General features: G+C 43.5%; 1 pseudogene; it reads right to left on the reverse strand.

The window, feature by feature from the left end:
• The window catches only part of LOC134352051 (major facilitator superfamily domain-containing protein 1-like), a 50324-nt pseudogene extending 29658 nt beyond the window's left edge, over positions 1-20666 (reverse strand).
• Between the last annotated feature and the right edge of the window lie 1412 nt (positions 20667-22078).

A 22078-nucleotide genomic window follows, 5' to 3' on the forward strand; every position in this document is an offset into this window, starting at 1 on the left:
AAAGAAGGCAAGACAGCAGCTATACTTGATTAGGAGTTTGAAGTGATTTGGCATGTCAACAAATATGCTCAAAAACTTCTATAGTTATACCATGAAGAGCATTCTGACAGGCTGCATCACTGTCTGGTATGGAGGGGCTACTGCACAGGACCAAAAGAAGCTGCAGAAGGTTGTAAATCTAGTTAGCTCCATCTTGGGCCCTAGCCTACAAAGTATCCAGGGCATCTTTAGGAAGTGGTGTCTCAGAAAGGCAGCGTCCATTATTAAAGATCTCCAGCAGCCAGGGCATGCCCTTTTCTCACTGTTACCATCAGGTAGGAGGTACAGAAGCCTGAAGGCACACACTCAGCTATTCAGGAACTGCTTTTTCCCCTCCGCCATCCGATTCCTGAATGGAATTTGAAGCTTTGGACACCACCTCACTTTGTTAATATACAGTATTTCTGTTTTTGCACATCTTTTAATAATCTATTCAATATATGTAATTGATTTGCTTGTTTATTTATTATTATGTTTTATTTAATTTATTATTTTTTATCTCTCTCTCTGCTAGATTATGTATTGCATTGAACTGCTGCTGCTGTTAACAAATTTCACGTCACATGCTGGTGATAATAAACCTGGTTCTGATTCTGAGATCAGAGAGCAACAGATTAATCTCCCCACTGCACTCCCCAAAACAGATTCAAGCCAGGTTAGTACCAAGGAGGGAGATTACCTGGGAGTACACGGAACAGCAGACTCACTTCCTGTGGAAAGAAATGACCCCCCAACACTGTAAATTCAAATAGAATCTCAGACATATTTTATACACAAAATAGATGTGACAGGTGTTGTTTTACACAGCATCTGATCTCCCTTTCAATAGCTACCAGTGACTCTTATTACTTTCAGGTGCATCAAACCACATTAAATAAACCTTGCTCTGGTACCACCCTCTGACAGCGTCGAAGAGAGAGATATTCGAATGGAGAGGCGCTCTCTCAGGAGTAGCAAGCAAGAGGGAGAGAGACATATACACGGACACTTTCCTCTGGCAGCAGTGAGTGAGTGACAGGCTGATAGATGGCACGGAATACTTGTTCGCCTCTATGCTTGCAATCTTCCTGGACAATTTAATTGGAGAAAAAATGGAGTCAATCATGGGCTCGTGGCCAATCTCTAAACTTCTTGGCCTCGAGGCCACTTGAGCATACTTGATAAAAGAGTGTGCTCAGTGCTGAGGGATCATTGCTTCTAAAATGATTTAACACCTTCAGAAAATGCCTTTGGAACCTTACACTACCAGCACACAATAAGTTATCACAAGACAAGACAAAGGAGCAGAAGTAGGCCATTCGGCCCATCGAGTCTGCTCCGCAGCTCCCCCATGAGCTAAACTATTCACCTATCTAGTTCCAATTTCCGGCTTTTTCCCCATATCCCTTGATACCCTGACTAATTAGATACCTGTCAATCTCCTCCTTAAACACCCTCAATGATCGGGCCTCCACAGCCATATGTGGCAACGAATTCCACAAATCCACGACGCTCTGGCTAAAAAAATTTCTCATCTCTGTTTTAACTGGGTACCCTCTAATTCTAAGACTATGGCCTCTTGTCCTGGACTCACCCACCAAGGGAAACAACCTTTCCACATCTACTCTGTCCAACCCTTTCAACATTCGAAACGTTTCTATGAGATCCCCTCTCATTCTTCTATACTCTAATGAATACAATCCAAGAGCCAACAGACGCTCCTCATATGTTAGCCCCTGCATTCCAGGAATCATCCTTGTAAATCTTCTCTGAACTCTTTCCAACATCAGTATATCCTTTCTAAGATAGGGGGCCCAAAACTGCACACAGTATTCCAAATGAGGTCTCACTAATGCCCCATAGAGCCTCATCAACACCTCCTTACTCTTATACACTATTCCTCTTGAAATGAATGCCAACATAGCATTTGCTTTCCTTACCGCCAATCCAACTTGGTGGTTAACCTTTAGGGTATCCTGCACGAGGACCCCCAAGTCCCTTTGCACTTCCGATTTTTGAATTTTCTCCCCATCTAAATAATAATCTGCCTGATTATTTCTTCTTCTGAAATGTACAACCGTACATTTGTCAACGTTGTATCTCATCTGCCATTTCTTTGCCCACTCTCCTAAACTGACTAAGTCTCTCTGCAACCTTTCCGTTTCTTCAACATTTCCTGCTCCTCCACCTATCTTGGTGTCATCCGCAAACTTGGCCACAAAACCATTTAATCCATAATCCAAATCATCGATATACATCGTAAAAAGAAGCGGCCCCAACACCGACCCCTGCGGAACACCACTAGTAACCGGCAACCAATCAGAATAGGATCCCTTTATTCCCATCCTTTGCTTTCTGCCTATCAGTCAATGCTCCACCCATTTCAATATCTTTCCTATAATTCCATGGGCTCTCATCTTATTAAGCAGCCTCATATGCGGCACCTTATCGAAGGCCTTTTGAAAATCCAAATACATAACATCCACAGCCTCTCCCTTGTCAATCTTATTCGAGATTACCTCGAAAAATTCCAATAAGTTGGTAAGGCAGGATCTTCCCTTCATGAAACCATGCTGGCTTCGGCCTATCTTGTCATGCACCTCGAGGTATTTCATAACCTCGTCCTTGAGGATTGACTCCAATATCTTTCCAACCACCGATTTCAGACTAATAGGTCTGTAATTTTCTTTTTGCTGCCTCCTTCCTTTCTTAAATAGCAGAACTACATTTGCGACCTTCCAGTCCTCCGGAACCATGCCAGAGTCTATTGATTCCTGGAAGATCATTTCCAATGCTTCCACAATCTCCAAAGCCACCTCCTTCAGAACCCTTGGGTGCACCTCATCCGGGCCGGGAGACTTATCTATTCTTAGTCCACTTAGCTTCTCAAGCACTTTCTCTCTAGTTATCTTGACTGTACCTAATTCTATTCCCTGATACCTCTGGCTATCAGGTATATTGCTCATGTCTTCCACTGTGAAGACTGATGCAAAATACTCATTCAGTTTCTCTGCCATCTCTTTGTTATCCATTATAATTACTCCAGCATCATTTTCAATCGGTCCCATATCTACCCTTGTCACTCTTTTACTCTTCATATATTTAAAAAAACTCTTAGTATCCTTTTTTATGTTAATCGCCAACTTCCTTTCATAATTCATCTTTTCTTTCCTAATGACTTCCTTAGTTTCTTTCTGTAAGTTTTTAAAGGTCTTCCAGTCCTCATTTTTCCCACTAATTTTTGCTTCCTTGTACACCGTTTCTTTTGTTTTTATTTTTGCCTTAACCTCTCTCGTTAGCCACATTTGTGCCATTTTTCCATTCATGATTTTCTTTTTTCTTGGAATATATTTTTCCTGCATTTTCCTTATTTCTTGTAGGAATTTCATCCAATTCTGCTCTGCCGTCCCTCCATTTAGTTTACTTTTCCAATTGACCTGGGCCAGTTCCTCTCTCATACCACTGTAATTTCCCCTGTTCCACTGAAATATCGATACACCTGATACCAGCTTCTCCTTTTCAAATTTGAAACTGAACTCAATCATATTATGATCACTACTTCCAAGAGGTTCCTTTACCTCCAGCTCCCTAATCGCCTCAGGTTCGTTACACAGCACCCAATCCAAAACAGCCGGTCCCCTGGTGGGCTTCTGGACAAGTTGCTCCAAAAAGCCATCCTGTAGGCATTCTACAAACTCCCTCTCCTGAGATCCATTACCTTCCCGACTTTCCCAATCCACTTTCATATTAAAATCCCCCATAATTATCTTGACATTGTCCTTCTGACACGCTTTTTCTATTTCCAGCTGCAACTTGTAGTCCACATCCCGACTGCTGTTTGGAGGCCTGTATATAACTGCTATTAGTGTCTTTTTACCCTTACCATTTCTTAATTCTACCCATAAGGATTCTACCTCTTCTGGTCCTATGTCCCTTCTTTCTATTGATTTGATATCGTTACTTACCATCAGGGCCATGCCACCCCCTTTACCTACCTTCCTATCCTTCCTGTATACTGTGTATCCTGGGATATTCAGCTCCCAATCACATCCATCATTTAGCCATGACTCGGTGATGGCCACAATGTCATACCTTTTAACCTGCAGCTGTGCAGCAAGGTCATCCACTTTATTTCTAGTGCTGCGTGCATTTAAGTACAGTACATTTAGATCGGTACCTGTTGCCACTTGTGCTATATATCTATTTTGCAGCAAATTATCCTGTATATTCACCGGCCTGTCCTTCTTACCATCTTTTCTGCACAGTATTTTTGACTTATTTCTATTTTCCTCTTCCTCGATCCTAACACCTTGGTTTCCTTATGAGGGGAGACAGTAAAATCCTGATAAAGTTTAAGGTTGTGCTTCTTAAATGATAAAGGATACACCATAAAACAACCTGGTTGGTTAAGTCATTCAACTAAAAGTAATAAGGCAGTCTATTTTGGGTTTAATTTTAACACTTTTTGTGGATCAGTCATTAGTTGATCTGTTATCTGTAGTAAGTTTCCACCTGAAGTCATTGTTGGCTGTATAAATGGTAATTTAACCACCCATTTTACACTAAAGGAAAATTTTTTAAAAGTTCTCTGAGAAAATCTCAAATCTGTAGTGATAATTTGATTTATATGGAAATACAGTGCATTTTGTTTAGGAACTGGGCACCAGAAACTCCCAAAGTCCTTATAAGTATAAATTAATATTCTACCATTCAGGCATTTGTCTACTGGGCATAGCATCCAAAGTTCAGCTCCATTGGTCAATTAGCTCATGTGGTTAGCAGTTGTAGAACCTGATGTTTCTTAATTACGTGTATACAGACATATCTCATGCTTGCAATCTCTGATTGTGTTTATTAATGTCAATCTTAACTTAATCATGGTGTCTTAACTGTACAATTTTATATAACATCTAATTCATTACGCAATTGATCAAATATGACATACAACTGCCAATGCACAAATGCAGGCAGCATTCAGATAAACAAGATACACATTCTGCAGAAGGTGTGGAAGGAGGCTTTATTACTGTGCTGAGGATCTTTTTGTTTAAATTCATACTGTTCCTCATACTCACTGCAATTTCCCAGCTTGTCTGTGAAGAACCCAGCCAGTATCACCACCACAGCATTTCTAGAGGAAAGATGAAGTAAATAAATGCAAATAAATAATGAGGGCCTGAACTAAAATGTTAACAGTACATTTCCTACAACAGATGCAACCTGAGCTGCCGAGCTCCTCCAGTGATGCTCCAGAATACAGCATCTATAGACTCTTGTGTCTTGTGCATCCAAGAACTTTGTGCCTTTTAAAGTATTAATGTTGGAATGAACTCCTGCACATCCTCCTTTCTCCACCTTTGACAGAGGAGAACTATTTCCATCCCTGCCATCTCTGCAGTATGCCGTAACTTAAATACCTTACAATGGTATAATTTTTGTGCCAATTGAACACAAGTTGCCAATCTCAGATATACAATTGGATTCACTCAAAATAGAGCTCCTTATTACAACGGTGGAAACTAAGCTTTAGACAGTGGTTAAAATGGTTCACAACTCATTCTTCCAGAAGATTCTCCCAGTGTGAAAAAATGTCTTAGCATTACCAGCAGAAAATGAACATGGATGGGAACGGTTCAGTGGGATTTGGGCCAAAAATGGGAAGTAGTACTGGTTTAAGTGGGTATGGACCAGGCATGTCAAAGGGCCTCTTTCCATGCTGCAAGGCTCTATGACAACTGGGTATAGACTGTCCTTGTTGTAGAAGAAGACAAAAACTAATTGAGCTCGTTTCTTTCCTCCAATTGCAAACAAATAATCATCACTGTAAATTATAAATACAAAGGAAACTAAATGCAGGTGAACACAAGTGAATCATGATAAACTTGTTGCCTTGCCTTTCCCATTGAGAACAAGTAAGAACAACACAATATCAGATGGTCCAGAACATGGTACATTGATTAGTGCAGCAGATGTAGAAGGCCAGGAAAGGAATATAAAGTTGCTGAGCATACACTGAATATTCCAGCCATTTAACTAACCACAAACAGATAATGACACAGTAGTGTAGCAATTTGCTTAATGCTACTACAGTGCCAGTGACCCGAGTTCAATTCCACCACGATCAGTAAGAAGTCCCTGTGACTCTGCAGGTTTCCTCTGGGTGCTCTGGTTTCCTCCCACATTCCAAAGACATACTGGTTATAGTGAGTTAATTGGTCAAAAGGGTGTAATTGAGTGGCGTTGGATCGTCCAACCCAAAGAGCCAGTTACTGTGATATATCTCCAAAATAAAATAAAGATGTTTTAGAGAAAAGGTGCAAGAAAAACATAGTCTGAAAAGTTATAGTAACAAGAAATTGCACAAAAAGGGCTTTTACACAAACCCCCTGTGGTGTTAAATGGAATTCAGTAGGATTACCATACTCCATTTCTGGTTTGACAGGACTATTGGTAACTCGACTAATTTATTGATGATTTTGAAGTGAGCTGCTGGGAATAGAGGTCGGCATTGAAATTTATTCCCACGTTCAAAGCATAGGAATGGAGTAAAAATGAAGAGGGCATTGTGGAAGTGTATATTCTGTTAAATAGTATACTTACGTCCATGCATAGGTAGCAAAGAGAAGGTTGTACTGCTGTGGGGTCATTCCCAATCCTTCCACACAATCTGTTGTCCCATTAGTCACGGTAGAATTAAAACAAGTGATATCCTGGAAAGACACAGGTCACAACACAGTCACGCAGTACGTCATCATTAAATCCTTAAGCTCATTGTCTTCACTCACACAATATCAGTCGTAAATTTACCAGCATCAAACCAAAAGAAAGAAATGAAATTGTTAAAACGCACTAAAGGTCCATGACAAGCCAAAGTGGAGAACAACCACTTGGGATGGTTTAAAGAACTTTGAAACTATACATGAGGAGCACAAAACAGTCCTGCACAAGATATGTAAGGAGTGTAAACTACCCACCCACCTGCTCCATTAGCCACCTCCATTTGTGGAATGGACCAAGATTCCCATATTGGCCTCATTGGTCAACACTGAGGGAGAGTAGATGCTCATCATCCTTAATCCCAAGGAACTACCTGAAAGTATACAATGAGCCTCCATTGGCTGCTTTACACAATTTCAGTTTGTGCAGTTTCAAATTAGATGCAAAGCAGTAATATAGTAAATTGGTCACATCTCATAGTTGGCATCATCAATAGCATACCATGCAGATTGATCAACCCAAGTCTTACCATCTCAGCTAGTGGGTCATTCCAAGCATTAATCACTCTGAGTGATCTCATTCTTCCCTGCATTTGCACAGTCATCCGAATCCACAGATTCATCATCCCCTGTCTGAAGAAATTTTTCTTCATCTCTGTTCTAAATGGACATCCTTTACTCTGAGACTGTGTCCCCTGGTCCTAGACTCCTCCACTATAGGAAAATTTCTCTCCACATCCACTCGATATAGGCCTTTCAATATTTGATAGGTTTCCTCGTTCTTCTAAATCCAGCGATTACAGGCCCAGGGACATCAAACGATCCTCATATGTTAACCTTTTCATTACTGAGATAATTTCTGAGAACGTCCTCTGGACCTTCTTCAATACTACCACATTCTTTCTTAGATTAGGGGCCCAAAACTGCTCAAAGTGCTGTTTGACCAGTGCCTTATAAAGCCTCAGCATTACATCCTTACTTTTGCGTTCTAGTCCTCTCGAAACGAATGCTAACATTGTGTCCCTTACCACCAACTTAACCTGCAAGTTAGCCTTTAGGAAATTCTGCACAAGGGACTCCCAAATCCCTTTGCAGCTCTGAGCTTTGAATTTTCTCCCAATTAAAAAATATTCCATGCCTTTATTCCTTCTACCAAAGTGCATGACAGTGCACTTCCCTACATTAATATTCATCTACCACTTCCTTGCCCATTTTCCAAGCTGTCCATGTTCTGAAGCAAATCCCTGGTCCCTCAACACTACATGTCCCTCCACCTGTCTTCGCATGGTCAGTAAACTTGGCTACAAGCCACCAATTCCTTCATCAAAATCATTGACATATGAGATAACAGGCTGAACCTGTGGCACACCACAAGTCACCAGCAGCCAACCAGAAAAGGTTCTCTTTGTTCCCACTCTCTGCTTCCCACCAGTCAACCAATCTTCCATCCCTGCAGGTATCTCTCCTATAATATCATGGGCTCTTATCTTGTAAAGCTGTCTTATGTGCAACACCTTGTCAAAGGCCTTCTGAAAATCCAAATAAGCAACAACCACTGACTTTCCTTTGTCTATCCTGCCTGTTATTTCCTCAAAGAATTCCAACAGATTTGTCAGACAAGATTTTCCCGTAATAGACCAAGCCTACTTTGGCCTATTTTGTCACGTGCCTTTAAGTACCCCAAAACCTCATCCTTAATAATACACTCCAACATCTTTCCAACCACGAAAGTCAGGCTAACTGTCCTATCATTTTGTTTCTTCTGCCTTCCTTCCTACTTGAAGAGTAGTGTGACATTTGCAATGATCCAGTCCTCAGGAACGAGTGATTCTTGAAAGATTAGTACTAATGCCCCCACAAACTCTTCAGCTACCTCTTTTAGGAACACTGGGGTGTAAATCCATCTGGTCTAGGTGATTTACCTACCTTCAGACTTTTCAGCTTCCCAAGAACCTTCTCCTTACTAATAGCAAGGACACTTCTGCCCCCTGCCAGTCTTGCATTTCTTGCAGTGTCTTCTACAGTGAAGACTGATGCAAAATACTTCTTAAGGTCGTCTGCCATTATAAACTCTCCAGTGTCAATTTCCAGTGGCCTGGTACTTTTGGCTTCCCTTGTCAGCCACAGTTCCCTCATCCTCCCTTTAGAATACCTCTTCATCTTTGGGATGTATCTTTTCTGCATCTTCCAAATTTCTGACAGAATCTCCAGCCATTTCTGTTCTGCTGTCATCCTTGCTAGTGTCCCCTTCCGATCAACTTTTGCCAGCTCCTCTTTCATTCCTATGTAATTCCCTTTCCTCTCCTGTAATACTGATACAGCTAATTTTAGCTTCTAATTTTCAAGCTGCAGTGTGAATTCTATCATTTATGATCACTGCCTCCTGAGGGATCCTTTACCCTAAGCTCCCTAATGAAATCTGGATCATTAGATAACATCCAGTTCAGAATTGCCAATCCCTGAGTGGATTCAACAACAATCAGCTCTAAAAAGCCTTCTCGTAAACATTCTACCTTCTCTTGGGAGCACCAAATTGATTTCACCTACATATTGAAATTCTCCATGACTATTGCATCATTGCCTTTTTAAAAATTTCCATAGTAATTTGTAGCCCACATCCTGGCCACTGTTCGGAGGCCTGTATATAACTCCCATCAGAGTCTCTTCATATGTGCAGTTTCTTAAATAGACCCATAAGGATTCTACACCTTCCAATCCTATGTCACCTAAGGATTTGATTTCATTTTTGTCAATGGACCTACCCCATCCACTCTGCCTACCTGACTGTCCTTTCAATACAATATGTATTCTTGGATGTTAAACTCACAGCTATGATCTTCTTTCATCCATGACTCAGTGATGCCCACAACATCATTCGTGCAAATCTCCAATTGCACTACAAGATCATCTACCTTATTCCATTTTCTGCGTGCGTTCCAACCTTCAGTCCTGTATCCATCAATCACCCTTTTTGATTATGGCCCTCTGTTACACTTTAACTCATCCTACTGACTACAATTCTGCCCTATCATCTGCCTGTCCTTCCTGACAGTTACACTACACACTGCATCAGGGTGTATATCAACTGCCCCACCCTCAGCCCTATCACTCTAGTCTCTAACCCCCTACCAGATTAGTCTAAACCCTCTCCTAGAGCTCAAGAAAACCTGCCCACAAGGATATTGGTCCCTCTCAAGTTCAGGTTTCACCTGTCATTTTTGTGCAGGTCATATTTATACCAGAAGAGATCCCAATGATTCAGAAATCTGAAACCCTACCCTTTGCACTAGTTCTTTAGCCATGCATTCACGTGCCAAATCATTCTACTCTTACCCTCAATGATGCATGGTAGAGGCAGCAGTTCAGAGATTACTATCCTAGAGGTCCTGCTTTTCAGCTTTCTACCTAACTCCCTATATTCTCTCCTCAGGACATTATCCCTTTTCCTTCATATGTCGTTGGTTCCAATAAGTACCATGACTTTCATCTCTTCAGTCTCCCCCTGTTGAATGTTGTGTACCTGAACGGAGATATTCCTGTTACTGGCACCTGGGAGGCAATTTACTATCCAGGTGTCTCTTTCCTGTCCACAGAGTCTGCTCTCTGCTCCTCTAATGCAGAATCCTTCCTGTATTCCTCTCACCCCTTCCCTTCCCCTTCTGAGCCACAGAGACAGACTCAGTGCCAGAGATCAGGTCACCACAGTGTTCCCCTGAGAGGTTGTTCCTGAACAGTATCCAAAGTGGTATACTTATTATTGAGGGGAATGTCCACAGAGGTACTCTGCACTCTCTGCCTCCTCCCTTTGCCTTGCGTGACAATCACCCAGGTACCTGCCTCTTATAACTCAGGATGACTACCACCCCGTAGCTCCTATCTATCACCTCATTTTGTTGTATGAGCCAAAGGTTATCCAGCTGCAGCTCGGTACACTTTGTGCAGATGTAGTTACCAGGGAGAATGGAGATCTCCCAAAGTTCCCACATCTCACACAAGGAACAGACCACTAACTCTGGACCCATTCTCAGCAAACTAGCTATGTAGTAACAGAAGGAAAAACAACTTCCAAGAAACTTACTTAAAACCTCTGCCTCTGCTTGCCCAAGCTTGAGCCGAAGCCTGACAACTCGAACACAGTCCACTCACACGTGTTGTGTGACTTCTGGCTCTGAATATTTCAGAGCAATTTGCAGAATACTAGATGCACAAGGCAAGACAGTGTTGTGGCTTGGACAGATACGTAGGATTCAACATAGGCAAATTACCTGCATAATATTAAAACTAGATAGTTTACATTCTCATGCACTGGGAATTTCAGTACTCACTGCCTGGAACTTGTCCTGAAGCACACTGGGAATTGCATAGTAGAAGCAGGAAGCAAAGCCTGGTAGACAGTTGAAGAATAGTAACAAGAATCTGTAATAGGCTGAAGTGGGAGGCATGTGTCAGACCATGCAGAATGAATGGATGGAACATTAATATTAACATTTTACTTACAGTTATACAAAAATTAAACATGTTCCTTGGTAAACAAAAACAAAACACTTACAGAAAATGCTGAAAAAAACTCACGAAGTTCTTATCTACCATCTAGGCACTAAACAGTTTTCTAGAATAAGCACTAATTTTACAGCCCTTTTCTTATTATTAAAGGCAAGGCAACTTTTTGTACAGCACTTTTCAAACACAAGGCGGTTCAAAGTGCTTTACAAAGAACAAAATATAAAAATCAAACATCACATTTCAGACAATATAAAGAGAATAAAATCACACAAAAATAGATATGATAAATAGTTTTTGAAAAGAATAAAAGTTACAGTGCAGGAGATTCTAATTAAAAACTACATCAAAAAGAAAAGTTTTAAGCATCAATTTAAAAGAGCTTAATGTTGGGGCAGACTTCGGATCCTCTGGAAGGTTATTCTCGATATGTGGAACATAGTAACTAAAAGCTGCTTCACCGTGTATAGTTTTGACCCTGGAGACGGTAAGAAGACCCACCCCAACTGATCTGACAGCTCAGAAAAGTTCATAGTGGAACAGAAGATCAGAGATGTATTTTGGCCCTAGATCATTCAGTGCTTTATAAACTAGTAGTAATATCTTAAAGTCAATCCACTGATGGATAGCTGTTATTAGTACTCACACTTGTTATTACCTGATCAGTTTTAAACAAATTCCATATCTGCTTTAGTCTTGCACCTCAGTCTCCCCCAGAACTCTTCTTTCAAAACTGACACCTCTCCATTCTTCCCCAGTTCTCAGGATCCATCGCTGATCTGAAAGTTTAACTGGTTGCTCTTTCCACATGTACTGCTTGACTGTCAGATTTTCTCCAGTAGTTTTCCTTGACAAGGACATTATTTCTCTCACATGGAATAATTTTTCCATGACATATAAAAAGAATGTAATCTTATGATTTTATTGTGCTGTCAGACAAATGAAGCACCAACAATGTTATGATTGGACATTTCAATTATAGTCTTTCCCTCAATCCAACACAACGGTCTAGAATCTCTAATCAATGGGAATGCACCAACACTCCACGCTCAAATGGGAAATAAAATCCACGTCCCCCACCCCCCCCCCACACACACACACACAAAAAATTTAGCAATCTCTTTCCTGGCATCTCTTTCTGACAGGTCTCAAGTCTCTGGACTCGAGCAGCTAGTTGAGAGACGATCACAACAAAGAATTTTTAGATCATAGAACATAGAAACAAAGAAAACCTACTGCACAATACAGGTCCTTTGGCCTACAATGCTGTGTCGAACATGTACTTACTTTAGAAATTACCCAGGGTTAGCTATAGCCCTCTATTTTTTCTCAGCTCCATGTACCTATCCAAGAGTTTCTTAAAAGACCCTATCGTATCCGCCTCCACCACCATTGCCAACAGCCCATTCCACGCATTCACCACTCTCTGCGTAAAAAGCTTATCCCTCACATTTCCTCTGCACCTAGTTCCAAGCACCTTAAAACTGTGCCCTCTCATGTTAGCCATTTCAGCCCTGGGAAAAAGCCTCTGATCATCCACACGATCAATACCTCTCGTCATCTTATACACCTCTATCAGGTCACTTCTCATCCTCCATCACTCCAAGGAGAAAAGGCCAAGTTCACTCAACCTATTCTCATAAAGCATGCTCCCTAATCCAGGAAACATCATTGTAAATCTGCTCTGCACCCTTTCTATAGTTTCCACATCCTTCATGTAGAGAGGTGACCAGAAATGAGCACAGTACTCCAAGTAGGGTCTGACCAGGGTCCTTTATAGCTTCAACATTACCTCTCAGCTCTTGAACTCAATCCCATGATTGATGAAGGCCAATACACCATATGACTTCTTAACCACACAGTCAACCTGCGCAGCAGCTTTGAGTGTCCTATGGACTCGGACCCCAAGATCCCTCTGATCCTCCACACTGCCAACAGTCTTACCATTAATACTATATCCTGTCATCATATTTGACCTATCTGAATGAACCACCTCATACTTATCTGGGTTGAACTCCATCGGCTACTTCTCAGCCCCGGTTTGCATCCTATTGACATCTCGCTGTATCCTCTGACAGCTCTCCACACTATCCACAACTCCCCCAGCAAATTTACTCACCCATCCCTCCACTTCCTCATCCAGGTCATTTATAAAAATCACGAAGAGAAGGGGTCCCAGAACAGATCCCTGAGGCACACCACTGGTCAACAACCTCCATACTGAATATGACCCGTCTACAACTACTCTTTGCCTTCTGTGGGCAAGCCAATTCTGAATCCACAGAACAAGGTCACCTTGGGTCCCATGCCTCCTTATTTTCTGAAGAAGCCTTGCACAGGGCACCCTATCAAATGTCTTGCTGAAATCCATATACACTACATCTACTGCTCTACCTTCATCAATGTGTTTAGTCACATCCTCAAAAAATTCAATTAGGCTCGTAAGGTATGACCTGCCTTTGGCAAAACCATGCTGACTATCCCTAATCATATTATGCCTCTCCAAATGTTCATAAATCCTGCCTCTCAGGATCTTCTTCATCAACTTACCAACCACTAAAGTAAGACTCACTGGTTTATAATTTCCAGGGCTATCTTTGCTTCCTTTCTAGAATAAGGGAGCAACATCTGCAACCCTCCAATCCTCCAGAACCTCTCCTGTCCCCATTGATGCAAAGGTCATCTCCAGAGGCTCAGCAATCTCCCCACTCGCCTCCCACAGTAGCCTGGGGTACATCTCGTCCGGGTCCAGTGACTTGTCCAACTTGATGCTTCTCAAAAGCTCCAGCACATCCTCTTTCTTAATGTCTAAACGGTCAAGCTTTAAGTCATCCCTATAATCGCCAAGATCCTTTTCCATAGTGAACACTGAAGCAAAGTATTCATTAAGTACCTCCGCTACCTCCTCCGGTTCCATACACACTTGTCCACTGTCAGACTTAATTGGTCCTATTCTCTCACGTCTTACCCTCTTGCTCTTCACATACTTGTAAAATGCCTTGGATTTTCCTTAATCCTGCTCACCAAGGCCTTCTCATGGCCCCTTCTTTCCTAATTTCATTCTTAAGCTCTTTTTTGCTAGCCTTATAATTTTCTACATCTCCGTCACTACCTCGTTGTTTTGAATCTTTTGTAAGCTTTTCTTCTTGACTAGATTTTCAACCGCCTTTGTACACCATGGTTCCTGTACCCTACCATCCTTTCCCTGTCTCATTGGAACGTATCTATGCAAAACATCACACAAATATCCCCTGAACTTCTCCCATCACGACTACCCTGTTTTACAGAGGTGAAACCAGAAACCAGTCCTTAATTAAAATTATACAAAATAGTATATAAACACTGTAACATGCATCACCAGAGTAGAAATCATAAACACACATTACGAAATATTTATTTCATCACTGCAATTAAGAAGATTACAATCAATCTTCATAAAAAAATTAGTTCCTTTAGATGCCAGAAAGTTTGATAGGTGAATGCCTTAAAATGCTCTAGAATCTGAAGCAATTAAGTGCAGAATCCACGGGGTATTTTATACTCGGATAAGTTTGTAAAAGCCTAAATTTCGATTATAAAGTTATCAAATTGGGTTGATTAATATATCACTAGGACCGCCACTGACTCCTATGTCCAGACCACCACTGGGCAGATACTCCCGAGACCCCGAATGTAGCAGAACCTTTATCACTCAGTGTGAGCTGACATTCCAAACCCATCCTGGATGTTTTGGTGATGAGGTAGAAAAACTGGCGTACATGGTAAATCTCCTCAATGGACCAACACTCAGCCTGTTCAACGCTTTACGGGTGCAAGGATATCCTGCGGCCTAATCCTTTCGACATTTCTTTGCAGAGATAAGGAGAGTTTTTGATCTTTTAATCTGGAGTCAGGAGAATACCCACCGACTCCTGGACCTGTACCAAGGCAGATGGATGGTGGGGGCCTATGCAGTCAAATTACGCATGTTTGCTGGAGTGACGGGAGTGTCAATATTAAACTGGTCCGCAATGCAAAAAAGGTTGGGGACCCCTGATCCAGACTATCCTGCTCATCACGGACAGCGATCTTGTGTCGGACTCCTGTGTTAAGTCTGCGACTGAAGGCAGTGATGAGAGATCTCTCATTCCATCCCGTCACTCCAGCAAACATGCGTAATTTGACTGCATAGGCCCCCACCATCCATCTGCCTTGGTACAGGTCCAGGAGTCGGTGGGTATTCTCCTGACTCCAGATTGAATGAACTTCCAGTAGAAGTGGTAGAGGCAGGTTCGATATTATCATTTAAAGAAAAATTGGATAGGTATATGGACAGGAAAGGAATGGAAGGTTATGGGCTGTGTGCAGGTCGGCGGGACTAGGTGGGAGTAGCGTTCGGCACGGACTAGAAGGGCCGAGAAGGCCTGTTTCCGTGCTGTAATTGTTATAGGGTCACTTATAAGTCAATAGCATCATAACATTTTAAGTAACATTTGGATATTAAACACACAGCACATATTTCCCCCGTATGAACATATAAAATCATTGCAACACACCAATACCGCTGAATCAGTGGGAGCCCTGGGCTTGCTTCCCTACAACAACACGGTCCTATCAAGGAGTGATGGGAGACAGCGATACTCGAAGGGGGTTCCTTATGTCCAGTCTATTACGCAGTTTAGTTTTCGTTGCATTCATTGCAGAAAACTCTGCTTCGTAGAAAAATGTTGGAAATGAAAGCAATGTTTTCAGTGCTTTCGTGGCTATCTCAGGATATCTAGCCTTGACTTTGATCCAGAATACTGGCAGAGATGTTATGTCAAACATACTTTTCAGCCCGTCGTCATTTGCAAGCTCGAGGAGTTGATCTCCTTCCCACCCTGACAGGGATGACGCGCGGGTCATGACCTCACATGCGTAATGGCTGATCAGTGACCGGGACAGGGAATGAGGAAAGGTGCGGCTGACTCATATCGCCAAATCATATCGTTTCCTCACGGCCCGGTAGCGCATGCTCTGCGGCCCGGTACCAGTCCGCGGCCCGGTGGTTGGGGACCGCAGGTCTGGATGACCCGAGTAATCTGGCTATTTGAGATGACGACCGGGTAGCTGAGTGGAGCAGGGAAAGGATGTCTCAAGCTACCTGAGACATCACAGGTCGCCGTCTGATCACAGTGTTCCCTCACCTTCTCCCTCATTACCCAGCGCCCAGTTCACGGAGGTGCCTGTGTAAGTCGGACGCATGCGCTTATCTCAGGAGGAACGAGACCTACGCAGAACAGGTTCCTGTGTCTATTGGAGTGATCCAGGACAATTTTGAGCATCTTATCTGAACTGTCCCGTAAAAGAGGATACCCATCAGCGGGGAGGGGAGTCCTGATGGATCGGTTCTCTGCAATCAGCTTCCCCGAATTGTGCAATACGCCAGCTTCCTTGCTCGGACCCATAAACTTCAGGCATTTGTCGACTCCGGTGACCCCGGGAATCTCATGAACATCTCTCTGGCTCAAAGATGGGGAGTTCCTACTCATGAATTAAGAGAAAAGATCAACGTCACGGCCATGCTCAGTCGACTTCTGGGCACCGGCCAGGTCCTCCTTCCACCGAACCCTCCAACTTGTGCTCGAAGACAACACAGTGAAGAACTCTTCTATCTGGTTGATTCGTCTGAACTGCCACTGGTGCTTGGTCCTCCTGGTTATCCCTAAATAACCCACCAGTTGATTGGTCTCTTAAAGCACTTCAAGAATGGGGACTGGCATGCCTGTCCACCTGTTTAGGTCCAGCTCAATCCGCTCCATGAATCTCCTCCTGTGTCAGCTAAGGATGAGGACCTGTCTGGGATTCCGGCCGAATGTGCTGATCTTCTTAAGGTCAGTAAAAAGGTCTCCCTTCCTGCACACGACTGCACTCTTTACTTCCTATCCGTTAATTGTCCTCCCCGGGGCTGCCTCTTTTCTTTCTCTCGTCCTAAAACGGTGGCCATGGAAGAATACTTCAAGGAGGTAGTAGCCTTGGGGTTTATCCGTCCGTCAACCTCGCCAGCAGGAGCAGGCTTCCTTTTAGTCCGCAAGAAACGTGGCAAGCTCCGACCCTGCATCGATTATCGGCCCCTAAATAATATTAAAGTACTGTGAGGAACAACTACCCTCTTCGCCTGCTTGCCTCTGCGTTCGAACATCTTCAGGGAGCAACCATATTTTCCAAAATTGATCTGAGCAATGCTTATTATCTGTTTTGGTATCAGAGAAGGATGTGGGTGGAAGACAGTTTTCAACACCTCGCTGGCCACTATGAGTACCCTGTCATGCTCTTCTGTCTGGCCAACGCCTCTGTTGTTTTTCAGACCTGAGTTAACGATGCGCTCAGAGACATGTTGAATCAGTTCCTTTTTGTGCGTTTGGATGACATTCTTATCGATTCTCACTCTCATCAGGAATACATCCAGCAGGTCCGGTGGCTCCTCGAGGATAACCTATACGCTAAGCCAGAGTAGTGCGAGTTGGTGTTTTGGGGCTATATACTTACCCCATCCATTGTTCGAATGGAGCCGAGAAAATATCAGGCGGTTACGGAATGGCCCAAACCATCTACAGTCAAACAGGTCCGGCATTTCATGGGCTTTGCGAACTTTAATCGCCGCATCATCCGGAATTTCATCTCTACGGCGGCTCCCAAACCTGCACTCACCAGGAAGACATCTGCAAGATTCCATTGGACAATTGGTGCCGATCAAGCATTTTCCGAACTAAAACAACGTTTCACCACAAACGCGGTCCTTCGACACCCAGAATCATCACCTGACCGGGAGATTGATTCTGGAGATCATGAAGCTGAACAGCTGATCCAGCGCTACAACCGCTCCTGGAGACAAGCCGGAGCTTCTCCGCTGCGCGCTCAGAAACAACATACTCGGCAGGCTGATCGGCTCCGCCGACAGGCGAGGCCTTTCAAGCCAGGAGAGGAGGTCTATTTGGCATCAAGGGATCTTCCCCTGAAGGCCAAGGGTCGCAAATTGACCCCGCGCTACGTGGGACCATTTGTAGTAGAAAAATCTGTCAACAAGGTCTCGCATATTTGCGCCTACCTGTATCAATGAAGATCCACCCTGTGGTCCAAGTTTCCCAGCTCAAGCCTGTCACTACCTCTCCCCTGGCACCTGTCACCCCTCCCCCCTTTCCTCCCCGCTTGGTGGATAATTCCTTGGTCTATACTGTGTGGTGGCTCCTAGCATCTCACCGGGTATAGGCAATGTCCAGTGCCTCGTGGATTCGGAAGGGCATGGTTCTGAGGAACGTTCTTGGATCTTTTGCAAATGACATCTCGGAGAAGTCACTCATCTGGGACTTCTTGCGGCACAGGTCTATGGTGTCTGGTTGGGGGTGTTGGGGGTGTCGGGGGAGGGGAATGGAGTCACAACTGCGGATTCTGCTGCAGGGTCGACGCGCCACAGCAGGTTCGGAAATTGAGCTTGTGAATATGCACGTTCCAGCTAATTACTGTTTTATTAACTCCCTGCTTTTCGTTGCAGTCTTATCGAGATTTGAGTAAAGCACAGTAATGTTACGCTCCCTGCTCACTGTCAGCCTTGTCCGAGAAAGAGACGAGCGGATCTTCGTTTGGTATTTAGCTATTGTTTTCAGCCGCGGCGTTGGCATCTAACTTTCATTTCGGCAGTTTTGGTTAGCGACTCTGTTGGCTCAGCGTTTCTTGTTTTCCTTTTCCTTAAAATCCTGCCAAGTTCGCACTGAAGTCCGTGAACTGTCGACTCGCTTGAGTGTCTCTCTCTCAGCACTTGTGCCATACCCAAATGCTATGACACTTGCAAACGTGAATCACAGTACCGGGCCGTGGCGTAATCGGCTCGGATTCAATCAATAATGTAACGATAGAAGTTTGTTCGTGTTCGATAACAGGTCAAACCTCCTTAACCTTTAAGAAAGTAAAGATGCTGGTGTGAATTCTTCTCGTTGTGGAACACTGCAAAGATCACAATTTGCGAACAGTGCATTGGATTAAAGACGAAGCAAGATCTACAAAGGAAATGTGCCATGGAGGAATTGCTGCAAACACGGTAGATTCGTAAAAACCCGTCCGATGATCTAAACTGGCTCAGATCCCACACGCAGATCTATCACAAGTACAGCTTTGAAAAACGAAAGAAAATCTGCAGATGCTGAAGGAATTCAGCAGGCCAGGCAGCATCTACGGAAAAAAGTACAGTCGACGTTTCGGGCCGAAACCCTTTGGCAGGACAGGAGAAAAAAAAAGATGAGGAGTAGATTTAAAAGGTGGGGTCTGGGCCTGAAACGTCGACTGTACCACTTCCTAGAGATGCTGCCTGGCCTGCTGCGTTCACCAGCAACTTTGATGTGTGTTGCTTAAAAGGTGGGGGTGGGGGTGGGGTGGGGGGCGATAGAGAAACACAGGATGATAGGTGAAACCGGGAAGGGATGGGACGAAGTAAAGAGCTGGGAAGATGTTTGGTGAAAGAGAGACAGCTTGGGAAGGGAGAGTCTGATAGGAGAGGACAGAAGGCCATGGAAGAAAGAAAAACGGGGAGAAGCACCTGAGGGAGGCGATGGGTAGACAAGGAGATAAGGCGAGAGACGGAAAAGGAGATGAGGAATGGCGAAGTGGGAGAGGGGTGCATTATTGCATGTCTTTTTAACACCCCGTATTCCCACACCGACCTGTCAGTCCTCAGCCTTCCCTGTTACTAGTTGAGCCACGTCTGATTATGCAGGTGATTTTACATCGTAATCTTCAAAACCTTTCCATGTTTACTGCATTGAGACTGATTGAATTCACAGCGCAGACACAAACAATGAATTAAACGTCTATTGTACTGAGCAGTTCAGCACCAAAGTAGATAGAGGTTATGGTCAATTTTCAATTAGATGGCCAATAGTGAAGATGAACATTCGTGTGTTCCTTATGTGAAATGACACAAACAAAACATTATCTTATCTTAATATTCTTTCTTTTTAACGTACTGTGTAATAAAAGAAAATGTAATTCCAACCAAACATTGCTTTAGCCAGTATAATCTTACCCTTTCTTTGGCCTATGTTAGATCAAAAGAATTCATTCTAGTCCAAATCTTAATCTGGTCCCCACTCAGGAAGAGCAACAGTCCAATACAGCGGAGGAGCTAGTACCTCTGCACAGAATTCCAGTTCCAGATTCGGCGTAGCTCAAACGAGCAATACTCTTCAATCACACTGTCTTACTGAGAAACTTCACGGCACAGAAAGCGATCAGTCTATCCGACTACCAGACAGAAATATCTGAACATTTCAATGCTGACCTCTTGCTGCTGGCTGAGCCATGTTGGAGAACCTGTTCCTTTCCCGAAGATAGACTTGACACGAATCCGAGTGTTTCGGTATTTGTTTTCACAGTCTCAGACTTCGCACAGCTGAGCGCGACAGCTGACGTCATCGCCGGGAACATCAGGACTCCGGCAGTATATTAGTTTTATAAATAACACAAAGTTCAGGAGGAACTCAGCAGGCCAGGCAGCACCTAAGGAAGAGGGTATCGTCGACGTTCCGGGCCGACACCTTTCATCAGATTCTGCCTGGCCTGCTGAGTTCCTCCAGCATTTTGTGTGTGTTGCTTGGATTTCCAGCACCTGCATATTTTCTCTCTTTTTTTTATAAAAGACAGCCCAGCGGATTGCTGATATGAAGTGCCGGGTATTTTGAACATATTCTTTTTTTTCTTTTTCATTAATATTGCAATTTTGACAAGGTGTGGTTAGAATGGGAATTCATCATTGTTGCGAGATGCCTGTTAGAAAAGAAAGTTGTAACGTACTAACTTACAGTATGGCAGACAGAATTGTGATTTGACTGGGCGGTAACTTTTACTTTAAAGCCATTGGATCGTAAACCGTTTTTAAAGGCTGTGTCACATCGTTAATCATTGCAATATGTTGCTCTGTGCTTGAACGTTAAGTGACAATTGAACTAGGTGGCTTGGCAGGTAGTCGAGAAGGGTTTTCTTTCAGATTTAGCTGGACTGGATAAGTCCCTCATTGATACGATCTTAGTGGGGATGAGGGCACTTATTTCTTCGAGAATAAAGATTTGCCAATAAAAAACTGGAAGTGAGTACAGTGGTTTTTAGATCATAGAACACTACAATACAGAACAGGCACAAAGATGAAAGGAAAATGCACGGCTATTGGGAGGAAAGAGTTCTGGAATTGAGTCATAGAAATGTACAGCAGAGAACAAGCCCTTTGGCCCATCTAGTCCATGCTGAACCATTTAAACTGCCTAATCTAATCGATCTCCACTGGGACTGTTGCCCCACCCCCATCCATATACCTATCCAAACTTCTCTTAAACGTTGAAATCAAACTCACATGCACCACTTGCAGTAGCAGCTCATTCTACACTCTCAGGAGTCCCTTACTGAAGAAGATTACCCTCATCCTTAAGCTTCTCACCTTTATTCTGTCACATGGGGTGCTGGAAATGGACCCAAATGCAAGACACAGACACTAAAGTACAAGGAACAGGACTTGACTAGAGTAGGGCCGTGACAGGATTCAGGCAAGGAGCAGGGACAAGAACCTAGACTTGGGCTAGGGAAAGCGGGACCAGGACTAGGAACTATGGACTAGGAGACAAGGCTTGGACTCTGAGCCTGAGACTGGACAAGGACCCAGAACCTGGGTCTTGCTTCAGGCTTGGACCCTGGAACCAAGCAAGGACATGACATGGCTTCAGGACAGGACGTGGCTGGTGTCTAGAGGCCTGAGCTTGGAGACAGGCTGGGGTCTTTGCTCTTGAGGCTTGAGGCTGGGTTCTTGGGTCTTGAGCTTGGCTGCAGAATCCTCGAGGCTTGGGTTC

Source organism: Mobula hypostoma, chromosome 9 (assembly GCF_963921235.1).
Source record: "Mobula hypostoma chromosome 9, sMobHyp1.1, whole genome shotgun sequence".
Classification (NCBI taxonomy): Eukaryota; Metazoa; Chordata; class Chondrichthyes; order Myliobatiformes; family Myliobatidae; genus Mobula; species Mobula hypostoma.